The sequence below is a fragment of the Cryptomeria japonica genome, chromosome 5, assembly GCF_030272615.1.
Source record: "Cryptomeria japonica chromosome 5, Sugi_1.0, whole genome shotgun sequence".
NCBI classification, from domain to species: domain Eukaryota; kingdom Viridiplantae; phylum Streptophyta; class Pinopsida; order Cupressales; family Cupressaceae; genus Cryptomeria; species Cryptomeria japonica.
In genome coordinates this window covers 805,282,365-805,301,639 of record NC_081409.1, presented here as the reverse complement: position 1 = coordinate 805,301,639, position 19,275 = coordinate 805,282,365, and the positions used below count along the sequence as shown (strand labels likewise).

Genomic DNA, 19,275 nt, shown 5'->3' with positions numbered 1-19,275 from the left:
ATAGTACATTACATTGTCAGACCGCAGCCAAAACTTAATACATGTTCCTTATTAATTCTGTATTGCACATGTTCTCCAATGATATTGACTTTTCTTTTCTAGCTAAGTGATCTGTTTTTTTGTGCATCTAATTCTAGCTCTGCAATGTATTTTCTTCAAAAAGTCAATTGATTGTTGCATTTTATTTATAATTATTTTGAAGTTAAATATTTGATCCTTTTATAGCCAATGATTAAGAAAATATTGAGTTACAGGGATACAAATATAAATTCAGAAGATTTTTTGGGAAGCTATCATTCTACATTGCATTAATACAGCTAATGTACATGTGTGCGTGTGCTTATTTTTTAGTGTAAATATAAGAAAAATATATAAATATCAAAAATATTATGCAGAAATGTTTTAAAATGATATTGAAAAAATGGAGAGGGCTTACAAGAGAAATTTTTGAAGACCATCTGGCAGCAGGAGGCAATACACAACTAAACTGAAGAGATAAGTAACCTTCCTTAATAATGTAAGGATGTTAATAAGCAGATAAACTGGTTGTTTCTTTATCAAACGGTTACTCAGCGAAGCTTCTTTTCTTACTAATAATGTAAGTTGGATGGATATTGTACAAGTACAGAAACAAATACAATACCCAGCATGGATATTGTAATTTTAAAGCCTTACTAAGAAAGAGGGATGTGTGGGAAAGTACAACAATTTTTGAAAAATACAAAAAAATGGATAACAACATTTCTTTTAAAAACAATCATTAGGAAGCAAGAGTTATAATATTCTTTTCACAGTATTCCATAAGTTCTTCATAGTGGAAACATCTCATCATGCAATAATTTAAGGTATTCATTAGAAGAGCTTGGAAAGCTCTCAAGTCATCCTACAGGATTCTACAGTATTTTCAAAATCTTAGCACTTCCCTTCAACTACCGATGGCTGCAATAGAAGTTCTAACATCTTTTATCAGTAATGCTGCAGGACAAATTTGCATCAGCAATGCTGCAGAACAGCTGTGAGACAGCCGCAAGACAACACTTTTCAACAGCTGATGGATGAATCAAAAGCTGTTTCTGGATTAAATTGTGTGCAAGATTTTTGAATCAAATCTTGCACACAATTTAATCCAGAAACAGCTTTTGATTCATTCTATGGATTGTGGAAATCTCTTATCATTAGCTGATGGATGGTTCTCCATCAACAACTAAGGAATGGTTCTCTTAACTAGTGGTCTAAGATTATTTATTATAAGACCTTCATACATATGAAATGCAGAAATACATACAGCCTTAATCCATCATGTGTTCTTTCATATCGCAGTTCAATTAAATCTATCAAAACCAATCTTGTAAAATAACATCCTACTTGCTTTATTCACTATAATCATAAGAATTATTATGGACTTGTCATCCCATAATCGGCAGCCTGATTGCATAAATCTTAACCTAACTTTTCAGCAGACTTTTCAGCTTAAAAACACAGTTATCCTACCTCATAAAGTGCTGCAAATTTGCAACATAAAATTCAGACAACTGCAGCAAAAGCACAGTAACGTTTTCAACATAACAAACAAGACACATGCTGCTGAAACAACATAATTCTCAAGTGTATGTTCAACATATCTCATAAGTGCAAGATCAGATTTCCTCTTTTCAAAACACTCAGGGAATCCAAGGCATACATTTTCTGCAAGAAATGATGTAAAATAGTCACAATTGAATCCCATAGGCTACACCTGAAAACTACCAATACAAGCTATATTATAACGCTTCTACTTTCACATAGCACTTCTCACAGCTCTGAAGCCACTACTGTAGTGTTCTGCAGCTGCTATAGAACTACCAAAGGTGCCACCATACATAACTACATTATATTTTATCTTTCTCATTAAGAGTACCAACAAAGTAAACATAAAATATCTCATTTGAAGGTAGTATAATTAGAGTACACAAGTATTTCCTTCCAGCTGGCAAGGAACCACTATTTCCAACCTAAGGTCTTCATGTGCACAAACAAGTCAGAAGCCAAATGAGTACTCACAACCCAACCAATATGGCATTGATGCCATAGTATAACCTAGTGTTTTAAACATGCCCTGAGCCAAGAGGATAAACATATGCCAAGTTAATATCACAACATACTTACTCAGGAAAACAATACCATAATGGTCACAAGCTGAAGACACAAAGCATTTATACACCAGGTTTAAAAAAATTCAAATTGCACAACAAATTGTTTTTATTCAGGATTTCATTCCAGGGTAGGGCTGGGAAGGACTTTTCACCACCACTGCTTTCACCCATTTTCAAGGGCAATCAGAGTTTTCTTCCAGTTTATGCAATACTTTAACTTTGCCATAATCTTGCTTTCAAGCATGTCATCCATCATTTGCTGTCATATACAACTGTCCTAGATGTCATTCATTGATTGTTTGTATGCATGTCTGTTATAAATTTCATATGGACTCTTTCACCATTGTCAAGCACTTAAATTAACACATCTCTTTTCAACCTTACAGGGTATTCAAAGTAGCTCATGGCTCTTTTCACCCTTGCAAGGCACTCAAAGCCCAACAAATATCACTATCATAACCATGATATAATATATCATTTTTCCAATTCCTCATAGGATTCACTCTTCCTACTTATCACCCAAATAACAAGCTAGAACTGCTGTCCAACTAGGAAGGGGTGGAGCCAGACTAACACAAGCATACACAAAAACCAAATGATGCAGTCAAGGATAGCAGATCTGGTGAAAGATAATCAATCCAGTCAGTATAGATACTGAAATTACAATTAAATGCAACAGTACACAACAGAAATGAAAGTCTTCAACAAGAATTCAATAACAAGATGTAATGACCCCTTCTCAAACCTGATCCTTTCTGCAACCGTTGGTCTCTTTCTAGGAAGCTCGGAGGCCAGTCGGAGGGTAAAATTAGGGTTTCCTATTTTTGAGGAGGTCTTTTTGGATGGGTTCATCGTCGGTTTTTTGTGATGGTTCAGAGGGCTTCGCAACGATGTCTTCATCTCAGTTTTTGGAGCAGTTTTCAGAATTTACTATTTTTAGTAAGTTCTATTTTTGGCAGGGCTCGCGTGGCATCGGGCAATCTCTACATCCTGTTCAGTTAACTCCAGGAGCATGGTCAGGTTCTAGCTTCAGATTTTGGAGTTGTGTGGTCAAGTAACTTTATTTTAATTAAATAATCATTATAATTATAAAGTTGCTTATCCCCCCTTGGCCTAGTCCAACAACTTAAAAACATCACTTAAAAGGGGGACTTTATGGGTGGCGCCCTCATGGAGGATTTAATTAATATTTTATCCTGGGCCAAAGTCAAAACATGGCGAAACTTACCAAGGTGATATTTTTATATTATTTCATTGACTTTTTGGCTAGGTGTGATGGCGCCATGTTGAGGAGGGGATTAGGGTTTGCCTTGGAAATCGAATTAGGGTTTTGAGGAGGCAAGTGAAGCTATTTATTGGAGTCTTGGGAGGATTGAAGGGATCTTTTGGCAGAATTTGTATTTGGGCAGCCGTCTGGCTCTGGACATGCTTCAAGGAATGGAAGCCTTCTAGCATAGGCATCTCTTCTTGCTTGAAAGATAGCAACTAGGGTGATTATATTCTCTATGTAATTGCATTTAGCCGTAGTTTATCATCAGAGTTTTCATTGTAATCATTTAGGCTTATAGTTCATTCAGTTTTCTGCACCTAGAATTCCCGCGACTAATTTCATGTTTTGTTCACAACCAGAAAATACAAAAAAATTGCATTGTGGGTATTAGTTCTTTGCATTTGCCTCACCTAGGCGTTGCATTTCCTAGGGTTTCAGCAAGTTTGGTTCATGCATTTATTTTTAATGACAAATCGTATTTTGCAGCCAGCCGTACCATTTTAAATGCATTGGAAATCGTGCCATTTTTAATTGTGAGGGTTTTGCAGTGTTGTTTGAGTCTTTCGCAGGTTTCCACGTCACCAAGGCATTTTGCAACTAGTTTCCGGAGGAAAGAAGATTGTACGAGGAAGAAATGAGCTGTTGGCAGTGATCCATGGGTTCGCGGCTGAATGTGCAGATTTATGTTGAATCAGAAACTCTCTTCTAAAAGGGGAGTTGTGAAAGAATTTCTTTTGATTGTAATCTGACCAGTAGTACTGGCAGTCTTGAACTGTGATCTTGGTTGTAATTGTCAAGCTAACCAAACTTATCTTATCTACCTCCATCCTATGGTAGCTCCTCTCCCTGTTGGGATTGAAAGCACATCCTGGATGTCGAGTGTCTTTTCAGTTCCTGCAATCAATTAAATTCAAGCATTTAAGTTTCACTCCGTCATATGGTAGCCCCTATCCGTCTGGAGTGGGTAGCACATACTTGGCGTTGAGTTCCTTCCAGTTCTAGATTTCAGGGACCCTCTGACCAATGCTCGCCATCCCGGCGCCATACTGGTTAGAGTTCTTTGCATAAGCAACTAAGATCCTCTGACCAATGCTCATCCACACGGTGCCATTCTGGTTAGGGTTGCTTCAGCAAATCAAATACTTTTTCTCAGAACTAATTGATCACTCATATAGTTGTTGTAATTAAGTTGATCAAAAATTTCAAAAAAAATTGGCTAGGGATATTTCACAAGAACATGAGATGATACAGTAAAACAGATTTCATATATATTCTAATGATCATGGTTACAGAAGATCCATGTATGGCAGATTACAATGGCTTAACCAATCCTCAATGCTATTTTTCTCCTGATCTCCTCTGCCTCCCCAGTGTTCTTTCAAATGAATTATCAACTTCTTACAGAGAGCCTTTGATGTACTGAGACAACACCAACCAAAATGCAGGACAATGCTCTTATACATTTGGTAGTACTCAAGGGCCCAAAATTAGGTGATTCCACACTACAATAATTATCCTTCTTTAGGATTGGAAACATTCCTTTAATGGTTGCAATATGACCTCTTCAAACATAGGTGCTGCAAAATATAAGAACTGAGACTTGTTCTGGCTTATATTATGAACCTTCCTGGAAACAATACTTAAATTTAATTGCATGGCCTTACAATTGGTGTGCAATTCAAATGCATTGGCATATTGCCATATAGTCTAAAGTAGGTTCCTTTCGGCATAGAACATGACTTACAATAAGAATACCAGATACAATCATAGACACATGGACAGATTCAAAGTCCCAATACAATACTTTGATTACAATTTAGAGGCTTTCTGATTAGTATGTGATATAACATAGGAGAAACACTATAACTTGAAATGCATAGTCAGCAAACTGTAGTCTGGAGAGGAATCTAAAAACAAAAATAAAACACTTGTGGTAACAATTAAAACCTTCAAATGAAAACCAAACATTAAGACAATATTTTTGAGTAATGAAAGATTGCTCAACCCTTAAGATGCCCTTGCATCAGATATCCCAGGTAATGGAATTTTGATTTGAGTACTTGTTGTGACGTATTCACACATCACCCCATTGCAAATGGGGACCCCTACTTTTTTCTTTCTAGGGTTAGTTTTCTTGGCTTAGTCTTTTAGGTTTGTGCTATTAATCTTTGCATTGGAGAGTTTCTAGAGAGCTCATTAGGATAGGATGGTCTGCTTAGGCTCAAGTGGGTCAGTAGGTAGGATAGGATGGTTTGCTTAGGCTCAAGTGGGTCAGTAGGTAGGATAGGATGGTTTGCTTAGGCTCAAGTGGGTCAGTAGGTGGTCCAAGTCAGGGTCTCTGTTGAAACTTCCTCTTGGTTGGGCCTGGGACTTGCTTCTAGGGTTGAGTCTTGATTGAGTTTGAGGAAGTCATTGTATCATGTTAGAAGCCTTGCCTTTTGAGACCTATGTTATTGAGTTAAGGAAGTGAATGAGGTATGTGAGCATGTGTTCTCAAGGATTCTTCCCTTTGAGGGTTTGAGATTGGTCCAGTTGATGAATGATGAAGTTCTTTTACTTCTAGGCATTGATTGATATGAAACTGGCCTATTTATCCTTAGAAAATGCCTAACGACCAAGCCTGGACTTGAAAACTTGAGATTTGAATGAGGAATTTGAGTGATAGTGTCAAATTCGCTCCTGACACTCTCTAGGGTACAGGAGCGAATTCTTCCTTAGCTCTCTTTGCCCTCCTATTTTGGACAAAACCTTGTTCCCATGGCATGAATGAGAGAGGAAACGATGTGTGCATGCCTTTGAAGTGAGTTCCAACCAAGTGAGATGAGGAAAATGAGGAAAATTTGAGCCAAGAAGCAAATTTCGCTCCTGACCCTTCCAAAGGTAGAGGAGCGAATTTTCCTAAGACCTCTATTCTTGCTTCCCATTTGGATCAAACTTGTCTCCAGACTCGGATTGGTAAGAAATCAGCTTGAGCTAACCCTTAAGAATGAATTTGAACAAGCTTGGACTTGAAGATTTGGAGGAAAGTTAAGAAAATTGAGCCAAGAAGCAAATTTTGCTCCTAACCCTTCCAAAGGGACAGGAACGAATTTCCTTAGATCTCCCTTCTTGGTCCTAATTTGCATCATAAACCTTGTCCCTATGGCGTGATTGAGAGAGAATTGATGTGTACAACAAAGTGAAGTGATGAAAATGTGAGGGATTTGAGCATAATTGCCAAATTCGCTCCTGACCCTTCCAAAGGGTCCAAAGTGAAATCCTCCAAAGGACCTAATTCCTCACTAGAGACATTGAATAGGTGGTCATGCATGGCAAGAAAAGGATTCAAAAGTTCAAGTATAAGACAAACTTATGAGAAAAGAAGTGTGAATTGAGTCTAAAGGAGCAAATTTGCTCCTGACCCTTCCAAAGGGTGCAAAGCAAATTTCTTCAAGAAACCTTGTACCTTGCTAAAACCTTTGAACCAATCCATTCCTAAGCATTTTTTAAAGGCAAATGAATTGATCTTGATAAGGTAAGGGTGAGAGATGAATTTCTATGAAGGAAGAATTGAGCAAAATAGCTATTTCGCTCCTGACCCTTCCAAAGGGTCCAGAGCGAATTTCATCTAAGCTCCTAACCCTTCCAAAGGGTCTAGAGCGAAATCCTTCAAGGGACCTCCTATCTCACTCGAACAATTGAATGAATCCCATTTCAAGTAGATTTGAGGGCGAATTGACTTGATTGTGATAGATGAAGGGTGGAAAAGACAAGTCTAAGGCAAAGTAATGACGAATGGAGGATGAATCACATCAAAAGCAAAATTTCGCTCCTGACCCTTCCAAAGGGTCCAGAGCGAAATTCTTTGAGGTCATGTACCTTCCAAGGGTACACAAGCGAACTTGTCAATAGTTGCTCTTTGACTCCAAATTTGAGCAAGGAAACCCTTATGACGCCTTCTAAACATGGTTTAAGGAGAAAAGTGAGTGTTTTGATCAATGTCTACGCTTTATGCCTCAATTTCGCTCCTGACCCTTCCAAAGGGACAGGAGCGAATCTCCTTAGGTCTCCCTTCTTGCACCTAGTTTGGACCACAAACCTTCCTCCCATGGCATCTTTGAAGAAGTTAAATACACTTGGAACATGAAGAAATGTAGAATTTGGGCAAAAACACCAAATTCGCTCCTGACCCTTCCAAAGAGACAAGAGCGAATTTTCTTAAAACACCTATTTGCTCCTTGTTTGGGTCGAACTCTTTGTTCCTATGGTGTGATTAAGGGAAGATTAATGACTTAAAGTGATTTGAGACCTAGAAGAATGCCCTTGAACCTTGAAAGAGTGAGGAATTTGTGCAAAAATGCAAAACTCGCTCCTGACCCTTCCAAAGGGTCCACAAAAACACCAAATTCGCCCCTGACCCTTCCAAAGAGACAAGAGCGAATTTTCTTAAAACACCTATTTGCTCCTTGTTTGGGTCGAACTCTTTGTTCCTATGGTGTGATTAAGGGAAGATTAATGACTTAAAGTGATTTGAGACCTAGAAGAATGCCCTTGAACCTTGAAAGAGTGAGGAATTTGTGCAAAAATGCAAAACTCGCTCCTGACCCTTCCAAAGGGTCCAGAGCGAATTTCACCTAAGCTCCTGACCCTTCCAAAGGGTCCAAAGCGAAATTCCTAGGAGGTCTTGTACCTTGCCTAAGCCCTTGAGCGAAACCTATTCCTAAGCATTTTTAAGGCAAATGACTTGTTTTTTGATGAGAAAAGGATGAGAAATGAATTTCTATGAAGGAAAATTGAGCAAAATGCCAAATTCACTCCTAACCCTTCTAAAGGGTCCAAAGCGAATTTTTCTTGAGGCTTGTACCTTGCCCAAGGTCCAAAGCGAAATCCTTCCTTTAGGCCTTTTTGGGGGTCGAATAAATGATATCTTCAGGAGGGAGGGATTGAAAGGTCAAGTCTAAGACAAGGCTATGTGAAAAGGAGTATGACTTGAGCCTAGAAGATCAAATTCGCTCCTAACCCTTCCAAAGGTACAAGAGCGAATTCTTTCAAAATTTACATCTCACCTCCAGTTTGGGTAGAATCCTTGGTTCAAGAACTTTGCATAAGGAAGAATGACCCCATCCAAGCCTTAAGGACCTATAATCATGGTTTGAGCTAGTAGAAATGAGTAAACTTGATGAATTTGAACACAAATGTCAAATTCGCTCTTGACCCTCTCTAAGGTACAGGAGCGAATTTCTTCTAAAAGTGTGTCTTTTCCTCCTAGCTTCAAGGGAAATTGATTCAAATATCTTCTTATTGATGATTTAAGGTAAGAAATGCCATGTTAGAATAAATATATATCATAATCATCTTTTGTTTTCTTTGTAGATCAGGAAGGTCGGGCTAGAAGGAAGAACAGACAAAAACAAGGAGGACGTCATTAGGAAGCTTCATCATCGTCAAGGGGCCCCTTAAGCGCATAAAAGAAGACTCAAAGTGCTAAAGACTTCAAGTGTTTAACAGTTGCAAGCAATGGAGCTAACCATCTTCAAGGACCTCATTCTATCACATGGAGAAATCACAAGATGGCGGAGAAGAAAGATCTTATAAACACTTCAAGGCGAGGTGAGCTACCAGAGGAGGAGTTACTTGATCGTGAAGAGGCCTCATCAAGCACAAAAGAGTCAAGGAGAGGTATATCATTCATCAAGTACATCAAAGACGGAAGAGGATCAACCAAAGTCAATGCAAGGGTACGTTGAAGAAGCAGGAAGTTTCATAAGAGTTAATCAAAGTTAGCTTCTCAGCATCACCAAATTGAGTATCAAAAGAGATACGACGTTCCTTGACCAAGCAAATGCTAGACAAGGTGGCATCCCAGTCACTATTCCTCCAATCAGAAGGCTCCACATCAGCATGTCCCGATTCAGTGAACCACGCAACCACGCTTATACACGAGGGCACAAACTCTGATGTACCTACCCCTGGCATCTATTGGTTCTCATGTATTAAATGTAATTTTCTCATTGGCTAGAGGAGTTTGTTGTAACAAACCCTAATTAGGGTTTCCATCTTGTAATCCTAGCCATAGATTGTGAATCAATCAGAGCCATTGAATTGTAATGAGCTCTCTATATAAAGCTTTGGCTCTTCTTTTGTAAAGGTTAATAGTTGGTTAATAGTGAATAGTTTGTGAATAGGATAGAAGAATAGAAGCTTAGATAGTAATTAGAATAGAATAGGAGGAGAAGGCAAGAAATTGTTGCCTAAATTGTAAATGACCTCCATTTTCATTGAAGTTAAGGTGAAATGTGTTGTTTCTTGCAATATGTATGGTTTCTTGTTGGATCTTCAAATTTGATGGTAGATAATTAGATTGAATGGAGAAAATTGTTGAATGCACTCGTGTGGAATCCACCTAGTCCATACCACTAGCCTCTTACTGATTATAAGGGCACCCTGCGTGGTCAGCTGGCATTGAATGAGCTTAATCTCGAATTGTTATGCGTCTATTGTTCATGCATTAACTTGAATGGTGATCAATGCTGATGGTGTAATGATTTGAACATATTCGAAGCATCCCTTAGAAGATTGCACTGAGCTAGTGTCGAATTGTTCAGGTTGATGGTGAGACCTAGCCCAGTAGGACTCCACCTAGTCATTCATCTATCTTCTTCCATTCTAGGTCTTAGATTAGGCTCTCTAAACCCTACACCTTTTATTATTTCTTTATTCTCCCTAGTGAGTAGATAGGACTTGAGTTCCAACAAATCAAGCTTTCAGGCCAAAAACGTAAGTCCCTTTGTGATTCCAGCAAAATCACATCACACCAACAGAGCTTATCCACACATAGAGACTCTACATACCAAAACCTTGGAGTTATTTTGATTGATCCTTAGGCAAATCTTCAGCATTCAAATAACTTTGTTCAAGAGAGGACAAGATACCTGTTGTGACGTTTTCACACATCGCCCCATTGCAAATGGGGACCCTTGTTTTTTGCTTTTTAGGGTTTGTTCTTTAGGTTTTTTAGGGTTTTGTCAGTTAGCCTTTGCATTTTGAGTGCTGTCGGGGAGATCAATAGGATAGCAAGTCCGGCTTGAGTGATGTCCTGATCCTGAAATTTGGCTAAGTCTGGAATGTCCTAATCCTGAATTTGACTAAGTCTGGAAACTGAAAAAACCTCCAAAAACTAGATTTTGCAATATAACTCCTGGAGGTCTGAAACCACTCTCAAACATCCTGAAAGTATATATGGAATATAACTTAAAGTATTTCTTATACTTAAATGTTATATTCCATAAAAATTGTCCTGATAGAGAGTTCGAAAAGTCAAATTTCGCTCCTGTCCCTCCCAGGAGGACCAAGGCGAAGCGCTCCTGTCCCTCACCAGGGGTCCAGAGCGAAAATGCTTAGTGGAGTCATTCCTGACCTTGTTTGGACGAATTGAGACATCAAAGGCATGGTGAAGGACGAAATGAGCATGATAGAGCATCCAGACTTGATCAAAAATGATGAAATGATGAAGTTTTTGCCTAGAAGGTCAAATTCGCTCCTGTCCCTCACTGAAGGACCAGAGCGATTTTCTTTATATGCACAATTTTAGACCTTTTTTGGACATTAACTTTTATTCATAGCATTAAGTAAGATGATATCTTCCTTAGCCAAGACTTTGTTTGATGAAAATTGTAACGATTTGGCCTAGAGAGCAAATTTCGCTCCTGTCCCTCAGTGAAGGACCGGAGCTTAAAGTCTGACATTGCTTTGTCCTCACAGGATTTTAACGACTTGATGATTTGAAGAAGTCCAAAGAGATGCATTTTACCAAATGAATATAACTTGAAGTGCCGTCGTGAAGAAAAATGAACCAAAATGCAAAAATCGCTCCTGTCCCTCAGTCAGGGACCAGGGCGAAGTCTATTGTAGCTCCCGTCCCTCTCCCAGGGACCAGAGCGAAATTCTTCATAGGGTATGCACTGGGCAAAGATCAAGCAAGTTTTATGTTTGAAGGCAAGAAAGGAGGTGAATTGAACCCGTTGAAGATAAATTGAAGATTATAAAACGTCAACAAGGGACCCAAATGCCCAAGTTCGCTCCTGTCCCTCAGTCAGGGACCAAAGCGATTTTTACTTTTGACAAATTTCTTGCCAAGTTTGAATGATTTCCAAGTCAAAGATGAATAAAATGGGGCACAACAAGACCATTGAAGATAATTTTTGAAGGTGGCAAAGTGTAGTTGAGCTTGAAAGTACAAATTCGCTCCTGTCCCTCAGCCAGGGACCAGGGCGATATCTTAGTTATGTTGCCTTTTCGCTAAGTTCAAGCCTCTCCAAGACAAGGTGAAGAGTGGTAAGGGCGTTTCGAAGCATCTCAATCAAGCACAAAGTTACGAAGACCACCAAATTGAAGGATTTGCACTAAAATGCCCCAGTTCGCTCCTATTCCTCAGGAAGGGACCAGAGCGAAATCTTCATGAGGACCTAGATTTCAAAAGTTTATCAAGTGTTAAGCAACCAAGGAGGATCAAAGGACTTCATTTTACACGATGAAAGATATTGCAAGTTGATGGAAGCAAGGACGAGTCCAAAACCTTGAAGTTCGCTCCTGTCCCTCAGGCAAGGACCAGGGCGATATTTGCTAAATCACTAGTTATCCTTCGAAGATTATGTCAAAGCAAAGTTATAAAGGGTTTAAAACGTCGTTGGGAAGGCAATGAATGAGGAGTCAAAACCAAGAATGAAGAATTTCAAGTGAAAACATAAGGATCGCTCCTGTCCCTCTCCAAGGGACCAGGGCGATATCCACCTTAGAGGGCATTCATCCACCAAATCAAGACGATCAAGCTCGAATGACCCAACGAAAATGCCAGTCTCAACGTGAGGATGGAGGTTTTGAACATAAAAGGCAAGAGAATCAAGACTAAGCATCAAATTCGCTCATGTCCCTTAGTCAGGGACCAGAGCGATAGGTTTGTGTCCTTACCTCTTCCAAATTTGGCGCTAAAACATTCTTTAGATTTTATTAAATGCTAGGAAAAAATCGATAAATTTGAAATCCAATTAAAGTTAGCATTTAACATTAGCGCATGGGTCTTTATTAATTAATTTTTGCCTTTTAAAAATCGAGTTTATTTAAAATTATAGGCATTAAATTAATTAATTATAAATAAAATGGGGCGCTTGATTTAAAATTTGTTTCATTTTACAAAGGTCGGCCTTTTAAACTTATTTTAAATTTGCCTTATTCACCAAAGTCGGCCTAAGGTCAATATGAAGGTGAGCGCCTATAAAGGAAGGTGTTTATTTCATTTTCACATCATCATTTATCATCTCTCATATGCGACTTGGAGAAGGCAAAAGAGGAGCGAATTTCATACAAAGGAAGGGCGAAATTATCATTCAAGAGAAGGTGCGAATTGTGTTCAAGGTGCGAGTCTTATCAATAGGAAGGCACAAGCATTATCAAAGGAGTTTGAGTTTCAAGTTAGGCGAACTTGCCAAGGACATTGAAGAACACATCAAAGATTCCAAGGGTGGCGAATTAATAAAGAGGACATTCATTATCCTTCAAGATCAAGTCAAAGGCTTCAAACATTAATTTTGCCTAGGCAAATTCCTTGTTTTGCATTTTAGAGTTAAACTCTCAAGTAAGGTATGACAAGATCCCTTGTTTTAATTTCGAATTTTGATCGTCATAGCCTTAAATTGTGAATTTTTGAAATTTTGAATTTCAATAAGCTCAATCGTTTTTTAGGAAATAATAACTCAAGGACTTATTATGAAGTTTCCTAAATTTAATCTCTAATCTAGTTATTCATTGCAAAATCATGTTGCTAATTTTGAAATGTTGTGTAGGCATCAAATGGAGATCTCATCAAGAAAAATCAAGCCGAATCAAGGACGATCTTCGCCGGGACGATCAAGCCAGGACAGGGGCGACCTCTTTCAATCCAGCGTTCCAAGGCGAGGTACATCATCATCTTGCAAATCAAGGACAAAAGGAGTTAGGACAAGGGTTAATTAAAGATAGCCTCTCAACGACATCAAATTGAATATCTAGCAAGCTACAAGTGTCAGATGAGGTGGCATCCTAGTCATCACTCCTCCAGTCAGTGTGGTCCACCTCAGCATGTCCAGATTCAATGTACCTAACTCATGGAAGGTGGCACAAACTCCGATGTACCTACCCCAGCTATCCATTGGTCGATTTTTCTAGAAGGGACATGTGTCCAAGCAATACAATTTTATCATTGGTCAAGCATTAAATGTTATGTAATGGTTGTAACAAACCCTAATTAGGGTTTTCATTGTTGAATCTTGGCCATTGATCTTGAATTGATCTAAGCCATCAAATTGTATTGTGGGCACTATATAAGCCCAGGCATTTCATTTGTAAAGGCTAATTAGAAATAAGGAGAGAGAGTTGTAAATAATAGAAAGCAGTTAGTAGATAGAGAGTAGTTAGAAGTTGATAGAATAGCAATTAGAGTAGAATAGGAGGACAAGGCAAGAAATTGTTGCCATTGATTGTAAACAAACTCCATTTTCATTGAAGTAATGGTGAAGCGTGTCGTTTCTTGCAATTTGCATGGTTTCTTGTTGAGTCTTCAATCCTAGATGGTAGATGATTAGATGAATGGAAGAAATGTGATTGATTGATGGTGGAATTCGTATATCCATACTACTAGCAGTTTGTTGATTACAGACTTGCCTTGTGTAGTCAACTGGAATCATTCAGCTTAAGCTCAATTTCAATTTGTCGCTTCTTCATTGATATGCATCAACTTGATGGTGTCTATGCCTGCGGTGATGATTTGAACATCATAAAGCTTCCCTTAGAAGATCGCACTAGCCTTGTGGAGATGGTCCATTGATGTCAAAACAAGACCTAGTTAGAGTTTCATCAAAAATCAAATCAATGCTCCTACATTCTTAGTATTAGGATTAGATCTTCTCTTCGCCCTCGTCCTTTTTCCATTTTTTTTAAATCTAAGCCAGTAAGAGCCTGTGTTCTAGCAAAGCAGATCGGAAGTTCAATCATCAAATGTAAGTCCCCTTGTGATTCCAGCAAATCACACCATACCACGGCAAGCTTATCCACACGTAGAGACCCTACATCAAAGAACCTTGGAGTCATCCTGATTGATCCTTTTTCGTGATATCTTCAGCAATCAAAGGCTTTATTCAAGAGAGGATAAGGTACCCTTGGGTATTTTATTCTGTGTATGATAGTGTACAAAATACACGTCAACAATACCTTGGTATTTTATTCTGTGTTTGCATGTGCATAAAAAACACATCAACAGTACTCAAAAGTAGAAGTGAGGAAGATTGCTTTGGCCACCCAAGTCAACCTCCTTCTTCAAGAATCCCTATGTCCTCTGATCTCTTTCCTTTCCATCTAACAAGATATTCTTTGTACTCCTTCCTAGTTTGCTTGCTTATATGCATATCCAAAACCTGCAGTATTTCTTCTCACTACTTCTTAGGCACTTGTTGTGTCCAATCATGCTCTTGAGGTAACAATATGCTATCAACAATTTCTTTAGCTTCATGATAAGCATATAAATCAGCAACAATAAATATTGGGAGATAACAAACCTTCTAGCAACTCAATTTCTAAAGGAAGAAAGCAAACCTTCCAGCAACTCAATTTCTAACGGAAGAAAGCAAACCTTCCAGCAACTAAATTCCATAAGGGAGATAACAAACCTTCCAGAAGCTCAATTTCAAATAACAAACCTTCCAACAACTCAATTTCATAATCATTTTCAAAAAATCTGCACAAAATCCTACTAGGACCAATCTTCTTGGGTCTCATCTTATTATAAGTTCCTCTAGGAAACCTTTCCTTTCTTAAGTGTGCCATGACTAACTCCCCATTTTGGTAAGTTTTCTCTCTTCTATGTTCATCTACATTGGCTTTATACTTAGTGCTACTCATCTCCAACTATTTCTCAACTTGTGCATGCACTTCCTTCATGTGTTGTGCAAAATCTTCTACATCTATGTTAATGCATCTATCATCTAAAAACTCGATTAGATCTATAACACATTTTGGGGTTGTCCCATAAACAATTTTAAATGATGTCTTACTTGTAGACCTATTTATTAGCTATTAGACATAAATTTAGCTCATGCCAATACTAAGTCCCACTATGTTGATTTGTCTTGCACTGAGATTCTTAAGAGATTACAAAGACTCCTATTGACAACGTCAATTTGACCACTAATTGTGGATGGTATGCAAAACTACAATTCAACTATGTATCAAAAAATTTCCATAATGTATGTAAAAGATGAATTTCAAACCTAGTAGCTCTATTTGAAGTGGTACTTTGTGACAAACCTGGAAACTTTACTTCTTTGAAGAACAACGCTGCAATTCTCGATACATCCTTCGACTTTTGACAAGGAATGAAGAGTGAATTTTTTAAACTTGTCTGCAAATACAAAGATGGCATCATTACCTCTCTAAGTTCAAAAAAACATCCATCTTAGTGCAAATATGGCTAGTAATACCTCTCCTCCAACATACCCAAAGTTATATCTACACCAAAGTGTCCACCAAGTCCTCCACTATTAGTTCCTTGGTGAGATTCTCCTCAGCGAACTCTATGGTATACATAACTATTTACCTCTAAAAAGGTATATTGCCTCAACAAAACAATTAGTACCTCAATCCCAAGGTTCTATGAAAGTTCTCTATGCATCTACAAAATCTAGATCTACTACATACAAATCCTTCATCACCTCCATTTCAACCAATTCAGCTATCATGTTAGCCACTAATGCTTGCCTTCTACTCAAAGCATCTGCAACTTTGTTTATTATACTAGCCATTGTTTGAAAACAAACAAGTATCTTGCCATTATTCTAACCACTTCATGTGTCTTTGGTTCAACTTTGCCTAAATATTAATAAATCTCAATGCTTGATGATCAATATATGCTACAAATTCCTTTGGCAACAAATATTGCCTCCATTTATACAAAGCTTGAATCATAGCATAAAACTCTTGATCAGAAATTGAATACGTCTACTTAGCTCCATTCAATTTTTCACTAAAATAAGCAATGGGGAAACCCTATTGATTCAAAACAACACCAAAAGACTTTATCACTAGCATCACAATCAGCCTGAAAATAAAACTCAAGTCTAGAAAAGTGCTAACACTAGCTCTTTTGCAACTTTTTTCTTCAAGAGTTCAAAACTATTTTCTACAACAATTGCTACTCAAAGCCTTTTTTCCACATGTAGTGTGTTGGAGGTGCACATATCCCAATAAATTTTTTTTATTTAAAATCCTATGAAAACTTACCAAACCATGGAAACTACTAACCTCTATTGCACTTTGTGGTAACAGCCAATCAACAATTGCTCGAAACTCTCAATCCATCTTGAGATATCAAATATCTCAAGCTCTTTCTCCATGAAACTGCCTTTCTTTAAGTTCATAAACAACTTCTTCAATTGTGCAAAAACTTGTTTTAAGTGTACAAGATGTTCCTCCTTTGTCTTGCTAAACACTAAAATGTTATCCAAAATATCAACAAACTTACCCAAATATGCCTTTTGTACTTCATTTATCAATCTCATTAAGGTGCTTCATGCATTAGTCAGCCTAAATGGCATGACCGCCACTCATAGAATCCATCCTTGGTTCTAAATAATATCTTCTACTTAGCCCCTTCATGGATTTGATTTGATGATAACCACTCTTGAGATTAAGTTTGGAAAAGTAACATGCTCTACTTAAAGAATCCATTGGATTGTCCATGCATAACAATGGAAATCTTGGTTATAGCATGGGAATTGGTTTTCCATTCTCCTCCCTTTTATGGAAAAAACACTAAGTTGCTGGTCACAGTTCGGGCTCGGGTTCGGGATCGAGATTCCGATTCTCGGGTTCGGCAATTTTTTTGGGGGGGTTTTGGGTTCATTAGTACAAAAACATATAAAAATAAAAAATAAATACATATATGCAGCGGTAGTTAAGTTCAAAATACACCACTATGCTAATAGTCAAATAACATAGCAAAATACACCATCATATATTAAAGTTCTAGTTCAAATAACATAGCAAAACAGTAAACACACCACCATATTAATGTTTAAGTTCAAAAATAATAATGTCAAGCTACAACAATCAGCCATTACTGATCAAATATCATATGGATCATCAAAAATATCATCATCATCCTCCATATGCTGTGGTAGATTAGAAGAACCACAAACAGTCCCAATGGGAGTGGCACTAGCACTGGCATTGGCACTAGTACTGGCAGTAGCATTGGCAAAAATGAAGTTGATTTTACCTTTTTAGTGTTTTAAGTCATCAAATTAGGGTTGGGGGATCGACTATGCCTTTTTGGCATTAAAAAATGATTTAAAAAAGTCAATTTTTTTTTTTATTTTTGCGTCAAATTCTTCCCAAGTTCTACAAAAGTGGCCAAAATTTTGTCTGGGTTCTTCTGGGTTTGGCAGGGAAGAATCCATAGGGCATACGCAGGACCCTGGCTGAACCCAGGAAGAACTGGCCCAGGACCAGGACCCGGGGGGTCCAAGCAAGGAACCCGGTAACTTAGAAAAAACACTATAGATACAATGCAAGGGATCATAATTTATTAATTTCCCTAATCAAACCTCTCTTCAACAGTTCTTCAACTTGTCTTTTTGATGCAACACTCATATCAGGACTCAACTTATATGGTGCTTTACTTAGTAAACTCAGCCCTAGGTTAGATTCATACAATGTGAAACGCTGCACATTGATAAAAATCCTTCAAGTATTCCACTATTCATAATGTCTTCAACTTCCTTTAGCAATGATTCCACTTCTAGATCCTCAAAGTTGTGTGACTTACATTCTTCTATTGGTACAAGCTTCACAAACTACACATTACATTCATACAAGTTTTCAATCTCATTGAGAAACTCTTTAGCAACCATGACTGCAACTCAAATTTCTTTTCACCTTCATGATGAAGGTGTTTTTCCTCTTATTGGCACGCACATCATATTTGCCATGGTCTACCCAACAATGAATGACAAGCATCCATAGGAATCACATCACATCATACTTCATTAATATATCCTCCAATGTGGAAAGCAACCAAACATTGTTTCTTCATGGTCAATCGCTAACCATTTTGCACCATGATATGCAGTAAGGATTAGGGTGCAATACCAGTTTCAAGGCCAATGTAATATATTGCCCAAATTTTCTTAACCAAAATATTTCAATTTTCACAAGTTATGATGCACAGGCATTTCGTCAAACAGTTCGCACTCAGTTGATCTAACTCTGTTTTTCAACTTTTTTGGAAGGAATATAGTAATAATCGTCATAGCATTAACTTCCCAATTTTTAAATATTGATAACAACTTCATTTACACAAAATTATTGCATAATGTTATCAATAGATAATTTTTCTATCATTCTATGTATTACTACTATAGAAGGCTATACTCCAAAATTACGTTACAATGAAAATATCGTTAAAAAATCCAGTGTTCCACGGCCGTTGGGGATGGGGAGACGGGGGACGCGGAGATGGGCTTCAGGGACGGGGGGACAAAGGGAAAAAGTTGCGGGGATGGGTTTCAAAGATGGGGGACTTGGGCCTGGGGAGGGGGAAACGTGTTTCTGTGGAACATTGAAAAATTTTGTGTTCAAAAATCTAGCTACTGACCTAGTCTATAGAGTGGTCAACAATCCCAATAGCAATCGTTCTTTATTCCCAAACAGTTGTATGGCCCCTTCTCTAAAATGTACAACTCACTAGTGAAGTGTACCACAGCATGTAAGAGAGTTGCGGCTCCTTAATAATGGCTTCCTTGACCTTAAGGGAACCACCTCAGGCTGCATTGAAGTCTTCTAAGGGCTCTAAATCCTTCAAAAAAATAT

The 19,275-nt window shown here is 38.0% G+C and overlaps 1 protein-coding gene across 4 annotated transcripts in view; it reads right to left on the bottom strand.

Moving 5' to 3' along the window:
* The window catches only part of LOC131042101 (UMP-CMP kinase 3), a 61,909-nt gene that overhangs the window by 20,296 nt on the left and 22,338 nt on the right, over positions 1-19,275 (bottom strand). The window lies entirely within an intron of this gene.